Here is a 24,167-nt window from a genome sequence, read left to right as displayed (position 1 = left end):
TGCAATCTCTCACCATTTAAATAAGAAGCTTCTTTTTTATTTTTCCTGCCAAAATGGACAATTTCACATTTTCACACATTTTCTGCCATTTGCCAGATATTTGCCCACTCACTTTACCTATCTGTATCCCTTTCTAGCCTCTTTATATCCTCTTTGCAACTTATTTTCCTCCCTAAATTTGTGTCATCAGCAAATTTAGTAACCATACCTTGGTCCCTTCATACAAGTCATTTATATAAATTGTAAAAACTTGAGGTCCCAGCACTGATCCCTGTGGCACACCACTTGTCACATCCTGCCAGCCTGAAAATGACTCATTTATGCCTATTCTGTTTCCTGTTAGCTCACCAATCTTCTATCCACGCCAATATGCTACCCCCTGCACCATGAGCTTTTACGTTCCTCAATAACCTTTGATGTGGCACCTTATCAAATATCTTCTGGAAATCTAAGTACAGCACATCCACAAGTTCCCCATTTTACACAGCACCTGATTTGCCTTTAACAAAACCATGTCGACTCTGCCAGAATACCTTGAATTTTTCTTAGTGTCCTGCTATAACATCATTAAGATTAGCATCTAACATTCTCCCTATGACAGATTTTAAACTAACTGGCTTATAGTTTTCTGATATCTGTCTCCCTCCCTTTTTGAATAAAAGAATTACATTTGTTATTTTCCAATCTCATGGAGCCTTCCCTGAATCTACAGAATCTTGGAAAATTAAAACCAACGCACCAACTACCTCACTAACCACTTCTTTAAGGACCCAAGGATGATGTCCATCGGGATGTGGGGAATTGTCAGCCTGCAGCTCCAGCAATTTTCTCAGAACCTTTTCCCAGGTGATTGTAATTATCTTGAGTTCCTCCCTCCCTTCCATTTACCAATTTACAGCTATTTCTGGGATGTTACTTGAATCCTCTGAATTGAAAGGCACCCGGCTAGGATGTTAAATGGTGACGTCATGCAGCAGCACTTTGGGTCTTTGTTTTGAAGAAATGGAATTTGGCTGTTCTCATTAGGAATGCTGGAGACAGACTGATCAACAATGTCACCATCAAATGGCACAGCGCAGTAAGAGGACCTTCACCCACCGTTTCATTGTCATAAGCTTTTTTACAAAGAGCTTTCTAATTCGCCCTAGTTTCCTTCTCTCTCTGCAGGTCCCTGATTTTCCCCGTCTCAAGCCATTGTACAATTCCTTTTCTGAAAACTTTGAGTTAAGAAAAGCAATATTGAAAGATAATCACGAGCTTCTGCAGTGTCCAGTCTGCTAAGTTCTGCAGTTTTAACAAAGTTTCCTTGACCCAATGACATGAGGAATTGGACTGAGGATTCTTATACTGTTTCTGAACCAAACAAAATGTACTTAATCTGTTGATTTTTGAATTAAATTTTTAAACAGTTTTTTTCTGATCAAGCATCTCATAATTTTTCTCAGTCGATACACAGATTCTAATTCCTCTTGTTGTACAACCTGTTCCAGAGGCTGCTATAGAAAAGAGGGAAAGGTTTGCTACAGCTATACAAAGCCCTGGTTAGATCACACCTGGAGGACTGTGTATCGTTCTGGGAACGGCACCTTATAAAGGATCAATATTTGGCTTGAAAGTTTCAGAGGAGCCGCATTGATGAGGTTGGTGAGTTTTGGAAATTAGAAGTTGTACATCCGCAGCTTGTGGCACTATTTCACCTCACTGTTCACTTCATGTTCATATCTAACACACTCGATGCTGTTATTGGCTGAACCAGTCTCCTATGTTTTCCCTAAACATGCTATTATTCGGCACTCCCTCTCCTGCCGCCCAGGTTTGGCCCTCCTCAGGGAATGTTGTTTTCTTGTTGCTGTGTGAACTGTCACAATGAACTGATCCTGGAGTCTCTTTCCCCTGGGATCTACAAAACCCGTCACTTCTCTTTTTCTTTCATTCTCACTCTTTCATTCCCAGTTTGAGCCGAATCTCCTTTTGGACTCTTCAACAAATCCATTTGGGCAGACAAGTGGCAGCTGAAATTTAATGTCGGGAAGTGTGAAGTGATTGATTTTGGTTGGGAGGATGAGGAGAGACAACATCAAGTAAAGTGCCAAAGCAAAGTTCTGCAGATGCTGGAAACCTGAAATTAAAACAGAAAATGCTGGAAAAGCTCAGGAGGTCTGGCAGTATCTATGGAGAGAGAAACAGAGTTAATGTTTTGAGTCCAATATGACTCTTCTTCAAAGAAGCATTTTCTCTCTTCCTTTCTCCACAGATGCTGCCAGACCTGTAAAGATTTTCCAGCATTTCCTGTTTTCAAATGAAACGTACAATTCAAAAGGGGTTTCTCTGTTACACGGCGAGTGGTTAGGATCTGGAATGCACCACCTGAGAGTGTGGGGGAGGCAGATTCAATCACGGATTTCAAAAGAGAAACGGACAGAAAATGCAGATCTCCGGGAAAAGGGCAGGGGAGTGGGACCAGGTGAGTTAGTTTCCAGAAGAGTAAGAGATCTCCGTTTTCGGATAGAGGTGAGGATTCTTCTCTCTCTCTCCGAGCGCAATTAGTCTGTGGAATTATATTCCCCAGAAAGCAGTGGAGGCGGGTCACTGAATTTATTCAAGGCAGAATTAAATTTTTGATAGACAAGGGGGTCAAGTGTTATGGGGGCGGACAGGAAAGTGGAGTTGAGATCACAACCAAATCAGCTGAGATATTATTGAATGGGGGAGCAGGCTCGAAGGGCTGAATAACCTACTCCTGCTCATAAGTCCGATGTTGCTTTGAACCAGGCCGAATGGCCTCTATCTATGGCGCAACCTTGGCTCTGATTGTATAACACTATGAGGGGCTCGAGGGGAAAATGGTCTATTCCTGCTCCTATTGCAGCCCATCTGTCTCTAATTTTAGTAAAGTAGCCACACCCACAGAACAACACACACACGCAAACACACAAACAAGCTGACTTTACAATACCCCACATTAATATGATGAAAAAAAAATAATGGTTTCCTGACAGATGGAAGTGTTGACTGTCACTCCGCAGACATATTTGCATTTCTTACAGTCTGCAATAGAAATGAATGGGTTTATTGAAGCAGATTAACATATTTATTCACCATCTCACAGAGTGACTGAGAATCACCTTAAAGCTGAGGGCACCAATATTAAAATATTGAATATTAAGTCCTGAAAAAAGCCCTGAAAATGGATTTCAATATTTGGAAGGAGGTGCAGCTAAGAAGTGGAAGATGTGAATGATGTTATTGATGATTGAGAGGAATGCATTGCAACTTTGGGGTTTTTGTAGGTCGATTGCCTTCTTGACTTTAAAATTCAGAACAAGCTGAGGCTCCAGTTGGAAAACAACATTTTTATCTTTGTTATTTGCCGTATGACACTTGCCACTTGCATTCCCAGCTAGTTCAGGTGGTAGAGTCTGTGACCCTTGCTTTCAGGGCAGTGAGTTCAAACGCCACGCTGGACTCCATTGATTTTTAAACTTTGCTGCTTCAATGGGTGATCCCCAGCTCTCCATTCTTCCGGCAGTGTCACTGCTCAAACTGAGTCTTTCTCCATCCCGCTTTGTTAATATCACAGCCGCTGGTTTATGACTGAAACTGCCCTTCCCTTCAGCGTGGGAGACAAGTTTGTAGGTGCGGCCTAATTTACAATGAATGATGACACTTTGAAAGTGGCAAGTTCCACTCAAGCCCCTGGACCAACAAAACAGCACAGCCGCAATGGGACAGATTTATCTTCCTGTTGTTCAAACTGGCACAAATTTCCCTCCTGATCAATCAGTTGGAACCGCTCTTTGAAAGCAGCACGCCGGGCCGAATGGCCTCTTTATGTGCTGTAACTTTCTATAATTGTTTCATTTCCATCCCCACTGCTGCTGCCTTCACAGTCATTCTATCATCTTACAACCCATTCCAGCAAAATCCACCTTCTTCCCTTGTGTTCAGCTCTTTTGACGTCATGGGACTGAGTAAATTCAGTGGGAAGTTTCCTTGTCATTTAACACGGGATTTGGAACCAGATCTGGGAGATGTTTGTGTCGGTGTCAACGGTAAAATCCGCCCCATTACCATCCATATTTTGCCTTGTACCAACCAACATGTTTATCGTTACCGCTTTGCAACCTCTCACTGTCCATCTCTTTCTGCCTCCGTGTTTGTTCCCGACCTATTGTACACTTGACACTTCCAGCTCTGATGTGAAACTACAATTCTCACTCCTTGCAGATTCTGGCAGAGATGTTTTCGATCAGGAAGTCATTGATGTTTGTTTTTACACGAGCAATAACTTTTCATTTCCTGAATTGGCACCTAGCGCTGGTTGTGGTGGTGGGAGAGCAGAGTCCAAACGATTGGACCACCAGGGAGCTGCTTCCGAGCATTTTAACCTGGATTACCCATGATACCCTTGCCTTTGATTTTCATTTCAGGCCTTTATCACCAGAGGTAAGTTTCTTCTACAAAATGGCAGCTTGAGACAAGCGTCTTTTTCAGCCAATGAAAACAACGGTTGCTGTGAGCTGCAACATGAAACCGACAGTGAGGCGAAATAGCCCCACAAGCTGCTCATGTGTAACATTCAATTCAGCTGGCGTGCTGCTTTCAAACAGCAGTTGCGATTGGTTGATCGGGAGCGCTCTCTGTGCCAGTGTCAAGAGTGGGCAGTAAAATCTGTCCCATTAACTCCCAAACTTTGTCTTGCACCAATATCTCTTTCATCCGTGCTGTACAACGTATCACAACCCTTCTCTCCTGCTTTCACACTCTCACTCTACCTCTGTGTTTGTCCTCGGCCTGTTCCACGCGTGACATTTCCAGCTCTGATGTGAAACTTCTCCTCTCACTCCACTGATTCTGGTAGAGCCGTTCTGTGTTTTCTGTGTTCAATCAATAAGTAAATCACGTTCGTTCGAACAATTTCACAAAACCGTCATTCTCTGACCGGAAACGAAAGTCGGCCACAGCAGTAAAACCACCGAATTCCTAACCACGAGACCATCAGTGAAGCTGTCAACAGCCCTTGTGGCTACTTTGGCCTATTTTTCCATTCCAGACCATTTTCACCAGAGACAAGTTTCTCCGACAAAGGGGCGCGTTGAGGTAAAACACAAACAGCTTCTTCAGCCAATGACAACAATGATGTCATTGTAAGTTGACTGGCCGAGAAGTGCTTTGTGTAAGGCACAGTAACATTGTAAGTAACATTGGCAGGACAGGTGTAATTGCAGTGGTGGAATGTAGGCCCTTTTGGACACCAAGGTGATCCAGGACAAACATGTCTGCAGAAAGTGTAAACAGCTAGAGGAATTCCGGATCAGGATTATTGATCTAGAAGCCAACCTGCAGGCACTGCGCAACATAAGGGATGGGGGAAAATACATGGGCTCTTCGTTCCAAATGTCAGTCATGCCTTTAAAGGTTGAGTCATCTATTGTGGTTAGTGGTGAGGGCCAGGAGGATGTGACTGTCAGTGAGGCAGGTAAAGGGACCGAGCAGACAGTAGTGGAGGAGCCTCAGACGTTGCAATTGTCAAACAGGTTTGAGGTGCTCACAACCTGTTTGGGTGAAAAGGAAATATGCAAGGTGGAGGAGCAAACTAGCCATGGAACCATGGTACAGGGAGCTGTTCAACTGTGGGGAGCAAACAGGAATGTAGTGGCAGTAAGGGACCGTATGGTGAGGGGTATTGACACTCTTCTCTGCAATGAAGAGCGAGAGTCCAGACGGCTGTGTTGCATGCCTGGTGCCAGAGTTTGGGACATTTGCTCAGGGATGGAAAGGAACTTGCATTGGAAGGGGTTGGATCCAGCTATGATGGTACATGTAGTTACTAATGACATAGACAGGACAAGGAAAGAAATTCTGCATAGTAAGTATGAAGAGATAGGCACCAAATTAAGAAGCAGAGCCTCAAAGGTAATACTCTCGAGAAAGAGAGAAGGAAATGGAGACAAATCCATCAGCTCTTTTTTAAATAATGCGGACATAGACACCATGGGTGGAAGGTCCTCTTACTGCGCTGTGCCATTTGATGTTGACATTGTTGATCAGTCTGTCTCCAGCATTCCTAATGAGAACAGCCGAATTCCATTTCTTCAAAACAAAGACCCAAAGTGCTGCTGCATGACGTCACCGCTTAACATCCCAGACAGCTCCATTGGGATCTTTACAGCGCAGGGTTTGTGCAATGCATTGGGGATCACGGTCACCTCATACACGAATGGTTCTGTTTGAAACCAGGAAGTAGCATTATCAAAATACAGAGTGGGGAAAGGTTGCATCGTTGCTGTTTTTTTGTGAAATAGTCAATGACTGTATTATCTCAAAACCATGTGACATTTATACTTCCCAGGTTTTGAATGATATTCTGAAAAATGCACTGTCCTTAAGGAACGGAGAAGGATGGGGGCCGAATTGCACTAAGATAGTTCGCACATGTGTGAGGTGTTGAATGAGCTGCTGATGTGCTGTGTTATCTGATGATTCTAACATTAGATCAATTTCTCTGCCGCATGGCTAAGGTTTTCAGCCGCATTATACTTCCACAAAGCAAGGTTCAGAAGTGCACTAAGACTGCACGGTTTGACGATCTCGGTCGTTTGCAAGGAGCTGCGCTTGTTTTTGATGTGTTGTGGTTATCACATTTGCTTTAGACACCGAGGATTCCCTGATTCGAAATTGACTGCAGAACAGCAGAACTGGCAACATTTGTGGAAATTTTTCTTGCTGTCATTGACAACCTGGATCTGTGTGGCAATGAATTTTGATGAGATGGGAGGAGGGGGAGTGGGGGAGGGAAAACATTGAATGCTTCTTCTTTGAGTGCTTTTGAACCACCAAGCTTTCAGTTAACAGCTGAATGCACTGACCAATGGTACTACACAGACTGATGCAACTTCTGCGTTCCTTGTACAAAAAGTCTCTTTGAACACCAGTACATAACTTTCCCAGCTTTTGAAAAATGCGCTGCCTTGTTGGTTTTTTTTAAAAATTATTTTTAAGACCAAGTGAGTAAGTTCAGACTTGCTACATTTCCTGCCGTCTTGTTAACCAATCACCTGACCCATCTAACTTTACAGCCTCTCATTATCCAGCCCATCTTTCCACGGAACTTGGTTTCATCAGCAAAACCTTAGCCACAGGCTCCAGCGAGAGTTGAACTCGCGACCTCTGGTTTACGAGACCAGTGCTCTAACCACTGAGATATAGGGTCAACTGCCAACTACACTGCACGGAAAGTTGACCATAATCAATGGACGAGGACCAGGGCAAAGTTCCAAACGAATGACATTTGACCGGCCTGGAAACGTCTGAGAGGGAGAACAGGAAGTTAAAAGATGTGACATGAAAGCGGCAGAATTTGATGTGTGACAGTTACTTTCAGTGATGGAGGGTTTTGGAAATTGAAAGCTGCACATGAGCAGCTTGTGGGACTATTTCACCTCACTGTCAATTTCATATTCCAGCTCACAGCGACCGTTGTTTTCATTGGCTGAAGAAGTCGTTTATCTTGAACCTAAACAAGGAGTTTGTGGTTAAAGAGATCTGAACTGAAAATCAATCGGCAAAAGTAGCGTAGATAAGCCAAATTGAAGGTGCAACTTCCCTGGTGGTCTAGTGGCTAGGATTCGGCGCTCTCATCGCCGCGGCCCGGGTTCGATTCCCGGTCAGGGAATGTAGATTTATTGAATTTGTTGAAACGATTGTCGATCACTCATTGATTGGAAACGTTTAAAAACTCCACCAGAATCAGAGGAGTGAGAGTTTAAGTTTCGCCTCAGACCTGGAAAACATCACACTCGTGAGTTGCAGTGAAGGAAGAAGAGAGGAGAAGTACTGTTTGCAAAGCACTGACTGTAGAAATGTTGGTGTGAGCCAAAATATGGGTGGGAGAAGTTCGAATTTTGCTGCCTCTTTTTTACACTGGCAAACCAATGGATCAACCAATCACAACTGCTCATAAACCAGCACGCCCGGCCGAATGGCCTCTTTCTGTGCTGTAACTTTCTGTAATTTTATGTTTCCCAACAGCACGGGTCATTCTGCCATTTTATAACCCACTCGAGCAAGATGTACTTTCTTATCTTGTATTCGCTCTTTTGAAACCAAAACACGGAGCAAATTCAGCGAGTTTTCTTGTCATTTCCAGCACGAGATTTGTCACAAGACTAAATGAGCGACACATTAATGGTGCCAATCCTTCCCTGGAGCTCACCACGTCCAAAGAGCAATGTTATCATCAGCCTGTTATGTATCTTCTTGCATCACATCTGCTGAACAATATAAGCTTATCACAGCTCTGCTTTCTTCACATTGAAACCCAGTGTGAAAATCAGATTCAAAGCTGAACAACTGGGAGGAGAGTGACTGTGGATAATCGGCACTGTGCACATTCCTGTAATCAGTATCTGGGAGAACCAGGAAGATGAGATCCAGGTGTCTCTTTACCCACGAGTTTTACCCATTCCCACCAACTGGCTGTGTCTGCATCGAGCAGCTAATTGACCTGGGAGCTGGACGGGCAGAGGGAGCTGGAGGCGAGGCAGGGACAGGAGCAGAATGAGATGCGACAATAAAAGTGCTTTGAATTTGACGTGTGTCGGTTGCTTTCAGTGATGAATTTCTGCCTTGTAAGTTTCACAGGAGCCGCAGTGATTAGTTGGTGTTTTTTCAAGCAACAAGATTTAAAAGTAAAAAGATAAAAGCAAATTACTGCGAATGATGGAAATCTGCAACAAACACAGAAACTGCTGGAAAAACTCAGCAGCTGGAGGGAGAAACAGATCAATGTTTCCAGACCGTACGACTCTTAATCAGATTTTTAAAATATTACAGCACCCAACGTGGGGCTCGAGCCCACGACCCTAAGATCAAGAGTCTTATGCTCTACCGACTGAGCTAGCCAGGGACATGTAAACACTGTTTTGTATCCCAACTTACATGGATAAACCTGTTGCTTTCCAACTGATACCTCAGCTTGGTCGGAATTTTAAAGTTTGGAATGGAATCGGCCTACAAAAGCCCCAAGGCTGCCATGCATTCCTCTCAATCATCAATAACATCATTCACATCTTACACTTCTTAGCTGCACCTCCTTCCAAATACTGTGATCCATTTTCCTCAGGATTTTCTCCTGCATTTAATATTTACCTCCTTTCTGCCCTCATTTTGAAATCAGGTTCACTTCATTATCCAACACAAATTGAATTGCAAACCTGACAGACAAATAATGGAAAACAAGTCACTCGGTAACACAAATCCCATGGTGCTCATTTTCAGATTCACAACAGTCAGCTTTTCAATAAAATGAAGGAATTTTACAGTGAAAGGAATTAGAACGTTTGGGTGACTTTTATTTGTGACTCACTCACTCGGGAATTCTGTAAATGCTACTAGGAGGTTTAGTGACCGGGATATATTGTACCTGCGCTTTCCTGAGCCTGTGCTCGGTGTATTGGGAGCTTTGGCCCGGGTTGGAGTATCTCGCGTCCCAGGGATGGGCAGTAACCCGCTGATTGAAGCTGCAGTCGCCGCTTTCTGCTGGCAGCGGGTGATTGGAGAGTGCGGGGCCGAAATATTGCTGCTTTTCTGCTTTTCCCTGTCTCACTCACTGTGGAGCTGAGGAAGAGAGAATAATTGATGGGTTCGTGTGATTGCAACAATTTCATGGATTTCTGATGTGTTAGATGAAGGTACAGAGTGGGTCCAAATCTTTTCTCATTGTATTTGACAGAAAACGTAATTTTAAAAAGAAGCTGTTTTTGTGCGAGCTCACTGGACAACAAAAGACCTGCCACTGTTTGGGGATATCTTGCAGCCCAAGTACCCAATGACAATCCAGAACTGCGTGGCAATGATTGGTGATGTGGGGGAGAAACGGTAAAAACCTTCACCCTCTGGGTGGTTTTGAATCACCAACTTTTCAGTTAACAGGCAAACACGCTGACCAATTGCGCCACAGACACTTACACAAACCTAACTGATAACGTATCCTAACCAGGGTGTCAGTGAGTCCAAACTTCAGATTGCCACTACCGAGAAAGCTATCCCGCTCTATCAGTTTTACTCTTCAAAAATAAAGAGTGAGACGTTCATTGTGGACACATGGTAACAGTTTGATCCCACCCACTTTAGACACATCCATGTCACCAGGAACCAGCTCTCCTACAACCGGTGCCATTTCCCTTCGAGCCTTTCATTGTCTTGTCTGTTACCAAGTATTCTGATTGTCCCAAAGCCAATATTAGGTTTGAATTCCTGCTGTGCAGTAACGAGAATCCTTTCACTGTCTCAGATCAGTTAATTTCATTGATAACATCAGAGTCAATGTTCCAGCGTCTTAAAGAAGGGAAAGATGCCTTGACTTTCTCTGGTTCACCCTTCATTCGCATTGGATTCTATTCCTCAAAGGGGATTTTCTTTTCCTTCTTGAGCTCCCTGACCACATCTGGCAACATCTTTGGATTGAGAGGCTTAATTAACATTTCAGATGCGGTGCAGTTCTAATGAAAGGCTACTGACCTGAAATGAAAACGATGTCTCTCTCTCCACAGACGCTACCAGATCTGCTGAGAATTCCTGCATTTTCTGTTTTTATTTCAGATAACCAGCATCTGCAGTGCTTTGCTTTTCTTTTCCTGATTAGTGAAACATATAAGATCCTGAGCAGTACTTGACAGGGCGGATTTGGAGAGGATGTTACCTCTTGTGGGAGAACTCGGGATCGCTGTTTAAAAATAAGGGGTCACCCATTTAAAACGGAGATGAGGCGATTTTATTTCTCTTAGTTGGTCGTGAAACTTATGAACTCTCTTCCTGAAAAGGCTGCGGAAGCAGAGTCGTTAAATATTTTTAAGGCAGAGGTGGATATATTCTTGGCAAGCAAGGGTGTGACAGGTTATCGGAGATCGGCGGGGTGCAGATTTCAGGTGACTATCAGATCAGCCATGATCTTAATAAATGGCGGAGTAGGCTTGAGGGGCCGAATGGCCTACTCCTGCTCCTTTTTCTTATGTAGTGCTAAGAATGTGGAACCCATTACCAGTAGATTTCAAGATCATGTCTGAGCTGAAAATGTGTAGGTAAATTCACACTGTAAACAGATTGTTCACCAACTGGAATTGGAAAGGGATTCACTCTCATCCCATTTACTGACACAGCAACACAGTCTTGCTGGTGGGAGACCATTCAGATACTTCACGTGTGCAAAGGGCTTTATTCAGTTTTCCCACAAGTTAACACTCCAGCTTTAAAAGTTCAAAGGATTTGATCCACAGTCAGAGAATTGATACTAACATGACACGGTTGAAATGTTCCACGTATAGGGGGAAAAGTCAGGAGCTCACCCCATCTGCTGAGACTACACTGAGTTCAGATCTAACTGTAGGATCATTATATCCAGGAGAGAATTGTGGTTGAGCCCTGAGCAATTTGGCCGCTGCATCAAGTGATTCAACAATTTTATGTCTTGCCCCTATGTCACCCATCGTATTCTGATTACAGGACATAGGTTTCTGTTCTACAGTATGATTTTTCAATGGCGGAGCGGAGACCCAGGTTTCACTGCGAGAAAGAATATGCCCTCTCCCCACTCCAGCAGCTTCTTGCGCGTGCGCATTGCTGCGTGTGGTGGGGCATGCGCATTTCGTCTGTTTCATGAGCATGCGTAGTGCTGGTTTGTGACTGAAGCTGCTCAGAGCGGGTGAGACAATGTCGAGTGGAGCAAACTAACAGATTTAGTGGGTGTGTGAGGAGGAATGGAGCCAGCAGAGTGGGAAGGGAGGCTTCATAAAGACACAGTTCAGGCTGCAGACCCAAATAACAAGGTACCGGTCTTGGGTTTGCCGAGAACGGACCGAAAAAGTCTGGATTTCTCCCTTCGCCAGGCCCGGGGTACCGGCCGCCATCTTTATAGGGGGCAATGTGCAGAAGGGCGCATGCGCAGTCATCCTGGTCCAGGTAGCAGGAGGAGAGAATGTTGTGAATTTCTATCCTGGACTCACAGTGATGGATTTTGGAAGCTCCTTTTACAGGGGGTTAGAAGGGGAGGATTTACACACAGCAAACTCAGACCAATAGAAACGTTTGGCCTTTCTGAATTTATGTTCAGGATTGACAGTGATGGATTTTGTGAACTCTATTTACAGGATGTTAGAAGAGGAGGGCAGACTCGAGGGAGCTGAGAAACCAAAACCAAACATCACGCCAAAATCTGAAAGTCACTTGATTCATCAGGACCTGAATATTATCAGCCTTTGAATGTAAGCATTGTGTTCCAGGTCATTACCAGTCACTGGGTAAAAAAAATCTCTTCCTGGCATCCAATTCCCATTCCCAAAATCTTAAAACTCTGTCCCTTAATCTTTTCATAATCAGCTAATGGGAACAGCTTTTATTTAACTACCTTTCATAATCCTGTACACCTCTATCAAATCTTGCCTCAATCTCCTTTACTCCAAGGAGAACAACCCCAGTTTCTCCAACCTCATCTTACAGTTAAATCCCCTCATCTCTCGAACCATTCTGGTTAATCTCCTGTGTACCCTCACATCCTTCACAATGTCTGGTGATCATTGGTTTGCACAGATCCAGATGTTCTGTTTTCGTGCCTGTGACATCATCGCACATCGACAATTACACGGTGACATCATCACATCGACAATTACACGGTGACATCACCCGGCTCCCTGGATATTTCCTCAACTGGGAGATTTTTCTCTGATTCCAGTGTTTCTGATATCTTTCCAGCTGCAGAATCCAGCAGGAGAGTTTAAAGTTGAAAACTGAAACTGTTTCAGAGTTGACTGTTTTTCACCATCCACCTACAATTTAGAGCTTTTAGTTCTATGCTCTGCATCTGTGAGACACTCCATGGCTCTGGGGCTGGTGTGACTCCTTTACTGTGGATCTGAATCCATGTTCATCCATTGCTCTGTTTCACCTCTGCCCTCCCTGATCACGTCTCTGCCATTTTTTAACTTCCCCTGTCTCTAATAATGGATGTATTTGAGTTATGTTTAGTATTTTACTGTTACTACTGTCGATTGTGTCTAAATGAAGTTTCCACCACTGTCCACCCCCCGACCATGTGCTGCTGGCTTCCCAGCTTTATCTTCCCACAGTATCGTTCATAGTCAGGAATTGCTTTTCCTGACCTATAGTCCATTTCTATTCCACTTCTAAGCTTATATTGACTATCAAATTCTGCACCATTTTTACTCCCAGAGAGGAGGCGATGGTGTAATGGTATTGTCACTGGACGAGTAATCCAGAGACCCAGGGCAATATCCTGGGGACCCAGCTTCAAATCCCGTCATGGCAGATGGTGGAATTCCAATTCCATAACAAAAATCTAGAATTAAAAGTCTAATGATGACCGATGATGACTGTCCTAAAAATCCACCTGGTTCACTAATGCCCTTTAGGGAAGGAAATCTGCCGTCCTTAGTCTTGCCTACACGTGACTCCAGACCAAGCAGTGGTTGACTCTTAACTGCCTTCTGAATGCTGGCCTAGCCAGTAATGCCCACATGAATTTAGAAAAATCATTCTGCACACCTTGAAACGTTAACTCTGTCTCTCTCCACAGATACCAGCATCTATTGTGATCCCCAGTTACCTGTGGAGAAGATGATGTTTGACCTTCTTGAACCGCTGCAGTCCGTGTGGTGAAGGTGCTCCCGCAATGCTGTTAGGTAAGGAGTTACAGGTTATTCACCCAGCGATGATGAAGGAACAGTGATATATGTCCAAATCAACAACAACAATTTGGATTTATATGGCACTTTCAATGTAAGACAATGTTCCAAGCATTTCACAGAAAGGTTAAAAGCAAGGTTTGACACTGAGCCAAATAAGGAGATATTAGGGCAGGTGACTAAACGTTTGGTCAAAGAGGTAGGTTTTAAGCAATGTCTTAAAGAAGAAAAATGAAGTAGAGAGGAAGAGAGGTTTGGGGAGAAAATTCCAGAGCTTGGGGCCATGGAAACTGACAGAATGTTCAGCAGGTCAGAACGAAAGGAGCACAAACATCTCAGAGGGCTGTGAGGCTGGATGACAGTGATAGGGAGGGGCCAACATGGAATTTCAAAAAGTGGATGAGAATTTTAAAATGTAGGTGCTTCTTATCCTAGATCCTTTGTAGGTCAGTGAGCACATGGGTGATGGGTGAACAAGACTTGGTGTGAGTAAGCAAACGGGCAGCAGAGTTTTGGATGACCTCAAGGTTACAGGGAGGTTGAAAGTGGGGAGTGCGTCAGACAGGTCAGGATGGTGTGTGACTTGAGGGGAGCTTGGAGGCGATGATGCTCACATACACCTGCTACCCTGGTCCTTCTGGGGGTGGAGGTTGAGGGATTAGAAGATTCTGTCAAAGTTCTGCTTATGTTATAGATATAAACAATCCATCTCCTTCACCTCCTGCGCTACCTACCTCTTTCTCTCTCTCTCTCTCTCTCTCTCTCACTCTCTCTTTCCATAGAGGCCAGTGTCTATCCAGACTGGGTGGCAGGTTCCACTTCCTGAAGGCCAAGAGTGAACCAGTGAGGTTTTTACAACAATCCAGCAGTTTTCATGGTCACTTCTCCCTAGTGCCGGCCCCACAAATGACCAGATTCATTCAGCTCAATTTCACAACCTGCCTTTGTGTTTTTGTGGGTTCTCTCTCACTCCCTTTTTTCTGTTTTAAATCAATTTCACAGGGGATTAGAAGGGGAGGATTTGCAGTCAGGAAACTCAAACCAAACATCACATCAGGATCTGACGGAGTCGCCCAATTTATCGTAAACTGAATATCTTTGGATTTTGAACATGGAAGGAAAAAGCACCGTTCACAGTGGGGAGAAACCATACACGTGTTCTGTGTGTGGACGAGGCTTTAGGCGATCATCTGACCTGTCAAAACATAAATACAGTCATAGCAATGAGAAACTGTGGAAATGTTGGGACTGTGGGAAGGGATTCACTTACCCATCTGACCTGGAAACTCATCGACGCAGTCACACTGGGGAGAGACCGTTCACCTGCTCCGAGTGTGGGAAGGGATTCACTCAGTTATACCACCTCCTGACACACCAGCGAGTTCACAACGGGGGAGAGGCCGTTCACCTGCTCTGAGTGTGGGAAGGGATTCATTAGTGTATCTAACCTGCTGAGACACCAGCAAATTCACCCTGGGGAGAGACCATTCAGCTGCTCCGAGTGTGGTAAGGGATTTATTGATCCATCCATCCTGCTGAAATACCAGCAGGTTCACACTGGGGAGAAAACTTTTAAATGCCCAGACTGCGGGAAGTGCTTTAAAAGTTCCGGGAACCTGATGTCCCATCAACGTGTTCACACTGACGAGAGACCGTTCAGGTGCTCTCACTGTGAGACTGGGTTCAGATGGTCATCTGACCTTACGGTACACAAGAGAATTCACACTGGGGAGAGACTGTTCACCTTTATGGAGTGTGGGACGGGATTCACTCGATCATCCAACCTGCTGAGGCACCAACGCGTTCACAAGTAACGACAGTGATTGGGATTTGCTGATAATCACATCCAGGACTGAACTATGTTCATTGGGGTTCATAAACCCCAGCCCAGTTATAGGGGGCCATTTGTATTTTTGAAGTGCTGTGTGTTAATTACAGTGTATTGAGTCTTTTTAGTACCTTTAACACAAATTATTTCCTTTTGAAGGACGCTGCCTCTCCCCTGTCACCTCCATCCTCACCTCCAACAACAAGTGTGAGGAGCTCATGGAGCTTCTTTGTCACTAAGATTGAGACAATCCGATCAGCTGCCTCTGCTGCTTCCCTCCCATCCACTAGCCCACTGGGCCAAAGATCCATCCTTTCGGGACAGGGGTGAATTGCATAGAATTTGCATCAGGAAGTGAATAAAATAGGTGCATTTCAGGGGGAAATGGATAGCTCTATGAGAAAGAAGGGAATAGATGATTACATTGGTAGATTTAGCTGAGAAAAAATGGGAGGAGGCTCGAGTGGAGCGTAAACAGCAGCATGGACTGATTGGGCTGAATGGCCTGGTTCTCTGCTGTATATCCCGTGAACTCCTGTGCAATCTAGTCTAAATCCATGGTATTATCTGTCTGGAAGCAGCATGGCATTAAACTGAAAACTAAAATCAAACTTTACCAGGCCATTGTCCTGACCACCCTGCTGTATGGAGCAGAATCCTGGGTCTGCTCTTGGAGCCACATCAAAGCTCTGGAACACTTCCAGCAATGACACCCGAGGTCCATCCTGAGAATTAAATGGCAGGACAAAAATCACAAACAACGAGGTTCTCCATCACGCTGGGTTCAACAGCTTGGAGACCACCCTCCAGAAAATTCAGCTCCGATGGCCAGGCCATGTTTCCCACATGGACAATTACAGAATTCCCAAGCTGATCTTCCATGGGGAACTGTCTCAGGGCAAACAACATCAAGGTGGTCAGTACAACCGATACAAGGACACCCTAACAAAGAGCCTCACAAACTTCTGCATTGCAGACTGCCTCTCCTCGGAAAACACTGCAGTCGACCGGCCGAGTTCTGGTCACTACATTATAGGAAGGATGTGATAGCACTGGAGAGGGTGCAGAGGAGATTTACCAGGATACTGCCCGGGCTGGAGGGTCTGAGCTATGAGGAAATATTGGATAGGCTGGGGTTGTTTTCCCTGGAGCAGCGAAGGGGACCTGATAGAGGTGTATAAGATTATGAGGGGCATAGTTGGGTGGATAGGAAGGCACTTTTTCCATTAGTAGAGGGGTCAATAACCCGGGGGGCATAGATTTAAGGTAAGAGGTAGAAGGCTAAGAGGGGAGTTCAGGAGCATTGTTTTTTCACCCAGACGTTGGTGGGAGTCTAGAACTCACTGCCTGAAAGGGTGTAAATGATTTGGGTGGTTGAGTCAGAAACGCTTCTAACATTTAAGAAGTATTTAAATATTCACTTGCATTGCCTTAGCCTCCAGGGCTATGGGCCAAGCGCTGGATAATGGGATTAGTGTAGTCAGAACTTTGTGAGCAGCATGGACACAATGGGCCGAATGGCCTTCTCCTGTGCTCTGTGAGTGTATATGTGGAGGCAAGCACTGAAATTTGGTTCAGCGTGTTTCGAGGACCATCTACATCAAACTCAACATCCGACGTGCCCACAGGAAGGTCAGAGGTGGCACAGCTGCAGAAGTTAACCCAAGCACCACCAACAACAATATGAACGGTCAGTTCTGTGGATGCCCATGTCAATCCCACACCGAACTCTTCAGTCAGGAGAGGACCCACAGGAAATGATTAAATCATTTACAGTTTGGTTACGCTCGAACAATGAGGAGTCTACCCCAACATTATCCCTGTTCTCTGGATCGGGGAACTATACTCTGTCTGTATTACTGCGGTGCTGTTAATAAAGTCAGTGTGAGACAATCTTTTGTGACCTTGATTATCTGGTGCCTGAATTCACAAGATTCACCATTTAGAGTCAACAAGATGAACAAGGAAACATATCACAGCCCAAATCTCCAGCTCGATATTCCCATGAGAAAGTCTGTTATCTAACACCTCGAATGGACAGAACAGAGAAAGATCCCAACTGTAAGAAACCCTCGAATCATTTGTAAATATATTTCAAATGCTGACAGATTCCAGCTTTCAGTTTCCATCACATTGAAGCCAATGGAAGGTGAGAGCATGGTTATTCTAGAACTATTAGAAAACACTAGTTAGAGCACAGCTAGAGTACTGAGTCCAGCTGTAGTCAGCACATTACAGGAAGGATCTGATCACACTAGAGCGGGCGCGGAAGAGATTTACCTAGATGTTGGCAGGACTGGAGAATTTTAACTCTGAGGAAAGATTGGAGAGGCTGGGGTTGTTTTCTTTGGGACAGGAAAGGAAGAGGGGAGATTTAATTGAGGTGTAAAAATTATAAGGGTCCCAGATTGGAAGGACCTATTTCATTTACAGAGATCAGAACCAAGAGGATAGAGATTTAAAGTAATTAGTGGAAGGATTAGAGGAGAGTTCAATAATGCTTTTACCCAGAGGGTGGTGGGTCTTGGAACTCACTGACTGAAAGGGTGGTAGAGGCAGAAATACACAGATTTAAAAAGTACTGGGATATACACTGGATGTTCTGTAACCTACAGGATTACGGACGAAGAGCTGGGAAGTGGGATTAGACTGGATTGCTTATTTTCAGCCAGTACAACATGATGGGCTGAATGGCCTCCTCTGTGGTATAATTTCTATCCTCAGTATCTCTGTAACCTCCTCCAGCCCCACAACCCTTCCTGTAAATACAAGGTGTTGTTCTTGGATTAAACCCTGAGATAGACAATGTAATTATATTTTAACCTTTATTCTTCAAGTAAAGTATCTTTCTTCAGGCTGTTCTCAAGGTTGTGCAAGATGGAACCAAACAGTGATTTATTTGTACTTCTTGCAGTTTAGTTACTGTATTCACTGCTCACGATATGATCTGCTCTACATTGGGAAGACCAAACACAGATTGGGTGATCACTTTGTGGAACAACCTCCGTTCAGTCTGTCAGCTTGACCCTGAGCTTCCGGTCACTTGTCATTTTAATTCTCTGTCCCGCTCTCACTCTGACCTCTCTGTCCTCGGCCTCCTGCGCTGTTCCAATGTAGCTCAATGGGATCTCGAGGAACAGTAGCTCATCTTTCAATTCGGCACTTTACAACCTTCTGCACTCAACATCGAGTTCAGCAGTTTATGCACCAACAGAGAGTTCTCAGGATCTGGAACATTCTACCTGAAAAGGTGCTGGAACCTGATTCTATCAGGAATTTTAAAAGGGAGTTGACAGGGATTTGGGATTGAGGAACTTACAGGGTTACAAACAGAAAGTGGGTGTGTGGGACTAAACACAACTGCTCTTTCAAAGAGACAGCACAAGCACAAAGGGTTGAATGTCTTCCTTCTGTGCTCTAAGTTTCAATGATTTTAGGAGTTGGCCATTTAGCCCCTCGAGCCTGTCTCACTATGCAATCAGATCACGGCTGATCTGTGACCCTTTGTCTCCTGTCCCTTGATTTATACCTTGTGTTAGGAAGGATCTATCAATGCCAGATTGAAACTGAACATTGATCAAGCATGAACTGCTAATTCAGGAAGAGAATTCCAAACTTCTCCCAACTTTACCTGGAGAAGATTTTCCTAATCTCACTCCTGAAAGGTCTGGCCCTAAGTTTTAGACTATGTTCCTCAGTCCTGGATTCCCCAACCAATGGAAATTGTTCCCCTCTATCTACCACACCATTTCCAATTAATATCATGAAAACTTCGAGAAAGTCCTCCTCAATCTTCTAAATTCCAGGGAATACAAACCTCACCGTGAGATGATGAATATTGGCAGAATGAATAGGGTACTCAATGGTACAGTCCTAAAGGGTGTGTAGGGACTGTGGGACCTGGGGGTTGATGTGCATATACATTTGAAGGCGAAAGGACATATTGTTAGAGCAGTTCGCAAAATATATGAGATCGTGGGCTTCATAAGCAGATTTAATGTGTATAAACGCAGGGAAAATAAGCTGACCCGTCATAAAGCTCTGGTTAGGTCACAACAGGACTATTGCATCCAGTTCTGGTCTCCACATTTTACGAAAGGGGGGAGAGTCCTTGAGAGGATGTGGAGGAGATTTACCAGAATGGTTACAAGAAAAAGGGAATTCGGTTACAAAGGGAGATTGGAGAAGCTGAAGTTGTTCTTCTTGGAGTTACAGAGTTGAGGGGAGATTTGTTAGAGGTGAACAAGATTGTGACAGGTTTAGAAAAGGTGGACAAAGAAAATGTTGTTTCCATTTGGTGATGGTACCAGGATTAGGGGGACACAGATTGAACGTTATGGGCAATAGATACAGGGCAAATGCAGGGAGGAATATTTTACACAACAAGTAGTAATAACCCAGAACTCACTGCCTACGAGCAGGCTGGAAGCAGACATGATCAATGCTTTAAAATTAAATTGGACCAGCATTTAAGAGAAATAAACATGCAGGGGGTTGAAGACACAGTGGGGCAATGAGACAGACTGGATTGCTCTACAGAGAGTTGGCATGGACTCAATGGGCTGAATGGCCTCTTTCTGTGCTGTAATTACTCTGATGCATTTGTTTGACCACTCCTCATAATTTAACCCTTGGAGTCCAGTTGTTATTCAGGTACATCTGCACTGCTCTCCCACTAAGACCAATATGGTCTATCCTTCCCATGGTGTGATGCCCAGAACTGAACACAGTATTCCTGTCCTGATGAAAGCTCATGTTGACTCGAAACATTAATTCTGTTTCTCCAGCATTTTTTATTTTTATTACAGTGGTTCAGGTGCAGTCTAACCAGGATTTTGAAGATGTCGGTGCTTTTCCCACAAACAGAACAGACAAACCTTTTTCCTTCCACAATCAAAGTCCGATGATATTCAGGACCTGAGGACTCGAATGACTCTGTCAGATCTTGATGTGATGTTTGGTTTGAGTTTCCCCGTCTCCAAATCCGTCCCATTGAAAATCCTGTACAAAGGAGACTATAAAAAAACCATCCCTGTCAGTCCAGGATAGAAATTAAGAGACAAACATTTCTCTGGGTTGGAGTTTGCTGTGTGTAAATCCTCCCCTTCTAACCCCCTGTAAAAGGAGTTTCCAAACACTCGGTGTAAACTGGGCTCCGGGAGTTTGTAATCCGGGTTTGGAGTCCTACACCGGGTGTTTGTGAATCCTCCCAGTCCACCCTCCGGCTCCATTCCTCTCCTGCACTCGGCCCTTTCTCACCCGCTGGACTTTCAACCCAACTGCCTTGATCCCGATCCCCACCCGCGCTGCGCATGCTCCAATTCAAGCTCGGCCACGCCCCTCATTCACTCCGATTGGCCGGAGGAACAGCCGGTCCCGCAGGTCCTCCAGTCCCGCCCCCTGTCCCTATTGGTCCGGAGCTGCCGTCAATCATTGTGAGCTGGAGCAGGTGTAGCGCGTGAAATCAGGCGTGAGGAGAGCTGGAGCGAGCGGGTTTAAAATGCGGGATTTACAAAGACCGAGTGCGGACTGTGAGCTGGAAAAAAAACCCCGTGAGCATAGATAGGGCTGGCGGGTGAGTTGGGAGGCTTTATGAATTCACGGTCTCTGTCCTAAACCCTCAATAAGGAACCATCCTTCCAACCACAGATTAGGCCATTTCTCCGGAAGTAGGCCCGAGTTAACGGCCGCCAACTTTATAGGGGGCAAGGAGCAGCAGAGCGCATGTGCGGTCACCATCTTTATAGGGGCAAGGAGCTGCAGAGCGGTTACCATCTTTATAGGGGGCAAGAAGCAGCAGAGCGCATGTGCGGTCACCATCTTTATAGGGGGCAATGTCCAACAGGGAGCATGCGTGGTCGCCATCTTTACAGAGGCTGCAGGCCCGGATGAATGACCCGTAGGAAGGACAATAAATCAGAGATAGAGTTTGATGTGAAATCAATGGGTTGTTGTAAAACAGGAGATCAGGGTAACAGTCAGAAACAACAACAACTTCTATTAACATCATACATCATCCCAGTGAGCTTCACAGGGAAATTATAAAATAAAGTATAACATTCAGACACAGACGGAGGTGACCAAAATACTTAAATAGTCGCTTGTTTGTTCAGAATTTGATTATTAACGAAAAAAGAGACAAGCTGTCAAAGCTTTTCCTGTTGCACTCACCAGGACAGACGCAAGAAACCCAAATTTCAAAGGGAACCACAATTTATACTGCACGAGAAAAGGGTGCTGATTGGTTGGCCCGTCGGCTCTGATTGGTTGTTGCCATGGACAATACAGCCAGGAGCTGTAATCCCCTCTGCTTTTGTTTAATTCCACAAAAGACCCCGTGCCTGGACTTGTTCCTTCCGCCTGCAGAGGACAGGTCCCTGTGGATGAACATACGTAGCTTCTAGCAAGTGTAAGTGAGCCACATTACTAGCCTGACTGATAATTTTTGAAATTTGGTGTTCTTCCCTCTATCCTGATGAGTACAAGATAAAATGTTTTAACAGAATGTCTTTTTTTTATTAATACTCAATTGTCTTAAAGGGGGAAAGTGTGGTAGACAGAGGGAGAGAATCTCAGAGCTTGGGGTCGCGGGAACTGAAGGCACGGACACTAATGGTGGAACATTTAAAACAGGGAATGCTAGAATTAGAGCAGTGCAGATATCATAGAGGGTTGTGGGTCTGCAGGAGCCACAGAGAGGAGGCCATTGGGGGATTTGAAAACAAGGATGAGAATTTTAATATCAAGTTGCTGCTTGAACGGGAGCCAAGGAAGGTCAGGGAATGGGCCTAGCTGTGAGTGAAGACACAGACAGCAAAAATATGGATGTCTTCAAGGTTACAGAGGGTAGAATGTGGGAGTCCAGCCAGGTGTGTGTTGGAATGGTCGAGTCTGGAGGTAAACATGGCAGTGATAAGGGTTTCAGCAGCAGATGAGACACTCCTGAGACAGGGGTGAGGTCGGGTGATATTACGGAGGTGGAAACAGGCGATCTTAGTGATGGCACAGACATGAGGTCAGCAGCCCATTTCGAGATCAAATGTAACACCGAAGTTGTGAACAGACTGGATTAATCTCACACTGTTCCTAGGGAGAGGGATGGAGTTGGTGTCTGGGAAATGGAGATTGGAGCAGGGACTGAAAACAGTATCTTCAGACTTCTCAGTATTTAATTGGAGTTAATTAGTCATCAGGAAGAGAAGCAGGAACCAGAATGGGCCATGAGACTGATCCCAGGTTTAACTCAGTTAGAGAGGGAGAGAAGGAAGGAAGGAAACTCTGGGATGTTGGGAGAAACCACCTTCATAATCGCTCATTAAATCTCCACACAGTAAGTTTTGGACACAAGGTTAACATCTGCTATTCTGTCTGGTCGGTCAGGGGGTTTCAGATTAATGTTTTGTCACGAGTAATCACTGAAGTGAATGATCAGACATGTTGTCAACTCCAATTATAGAAATTTGTTAAAAAGATACAGAAAGAGTTGTCCAAAACTCTGTTTGGATTTCAGCACAGGGAGGAGGGAGAGTGTGTGGGACGGGGATTTGCAGCTTTGGGGGAACAAGAGAGGAAAAAATGTTCCGTAGAATTGTCTGTTCTGAATTTCTATCCTGTTCTTACAGTGATGGCTATTGTAAACTCCTTTTACAGATAATTAGAAGGGGAGGATTTTCAGGCAGGAAACTCAAACCAAACATCACATCAAGATCTGACACAGTCACTCGATTCATCAGGACCTGAATATCATCACCTTTGAATGTGGAGGGAGAAACGTTTGTCTGTTCTGTCTGTAGGGAAAGATTTCAAACATCAGTGTGACTGGAAAAGCACCGAGACACACACACACACCCGAGTGAGAGTGTCCCACTGCACTGACTGGAAAGAGCTTTAACCAGTTACACAGCCTGAAATAACATCACACCATTCACAGTGGGGAGAAACTGTACACATGTTCTCTGTGTGGACGAGGCTTCAACTGATCATCAAACTTGGAGAGACACAGGGACACCTGGACCATGGAGAAACCATGGAAATGTAAGGACTGTGGGAAAGGATTCAATTGTCCATCCAAACTGGAAATCCATCGACGCAGTCACACTGGGGAGCGGCCGTTCACCTGCTCTGAGTGTGGGAAGAGATTTACTCAGTTATCCCACCTGCTGACACACCAGCGAGTTCACACTGGAGAAAGACCATTCACCTGCTCCGAGTGTGGGAAGGGATTCACTCGGTCATCAAAACTGCTGACACACCAGCGACTTCACACTGGAGAGAGACCATTCACCTGCACGGTATGTGGGAAAGGATTCACTGAGTCCTCTCACCTAGTGAAGCACCAGCGAATTCACACTGAGCAGAGGCCATTCAGTTGTACTTCCTGTGGAAAGAGATTCAGGACTTCATCAAACCTCAACGTACACCAGCGAGTTCACACTGGGGAGAGACTGTTCAACTGCTCCCAGTGTGGGAAGGAATTCACTCAGTCATCAAACCTGTGCACACACCAGCGAATTCACACAGGGGAAAGACCATTCACCTGCTCCGAGTGTGGGAAGGGATTCACTTGGTCATCAAGCCTGCTGATACACCAGCGAGTTCACACTGGAGAGAGACCATTCAACTGCACGGTATGTGGGAAAGGA

The 24,167-nt window shown here is 44.8% G+C and overlaps 1 protein-coding gene, 3 non-coding genes and 1 pseudogene across 4 annotated transcripts in view; 1 reads left to right on the top strand and 4 right to left on the bottom strand.

Moving 5' to 3' along the window:
- The window catches only part of LOC144697683 (uncharacterized), a 672,764-nt gene that overhangs the window by 205,095 nt on the left and 443,502 nt on the right, over window positions 1-24,167 (bottom strand). The window lies entirely within an intron of this gene.
- The window catches only part of LOC144697681 (uncharacterized), a 126,425-nt pseudogene that overhangs the window by 25,325 nt on the left and 76,933 nt on the right, over window positions 1-24,167 (bottom strand).
- Window positions 7,141-7,213, bottom strand: trnat-cgu (transfer RNA threonine (anticodon CGU)). The gene has a single exon. It is a non-coding gene; the product is annotated as a tRNA-Thr (tRNA).
- trnae-cuc (transfer RNA glutamic acid (anticodon CUC)) lies at window positions 7,604-7,675 on the top strand. Its single transcript has one exon. It is a non-coding gene; the product is annotated as a tRNA-Glu (tRNA).
- Window positions 8,836-8,908, bottom strand: trnak-cuu (transfer RNA lysine (anticodon CUU)). Its single transcript has one exon. It is a non-coding gene; the product is annotated as a tRNA-Lys (tRNA).

This window comes from Cetorhinus maximus, chromosome 23, assembly GCF_964194155.1.
Source record: "Cetorhinus maximus chromosome 23, sCetMax3.hap1.1, whole genome shotgun sequence".
Classification (NCBI taxonomy): domain Eukaryota; kingdom Metazoa; phylum Chordata; class Chondrichthyes; order Lamniformes; family Cetorhinidae; genus Cetorhinus; species Cetorhinus maximus.
Note: the sequence above shows the minus strand (reverse complement) of the source record. Positions and strands in the feature narration are given on the sequence as shown.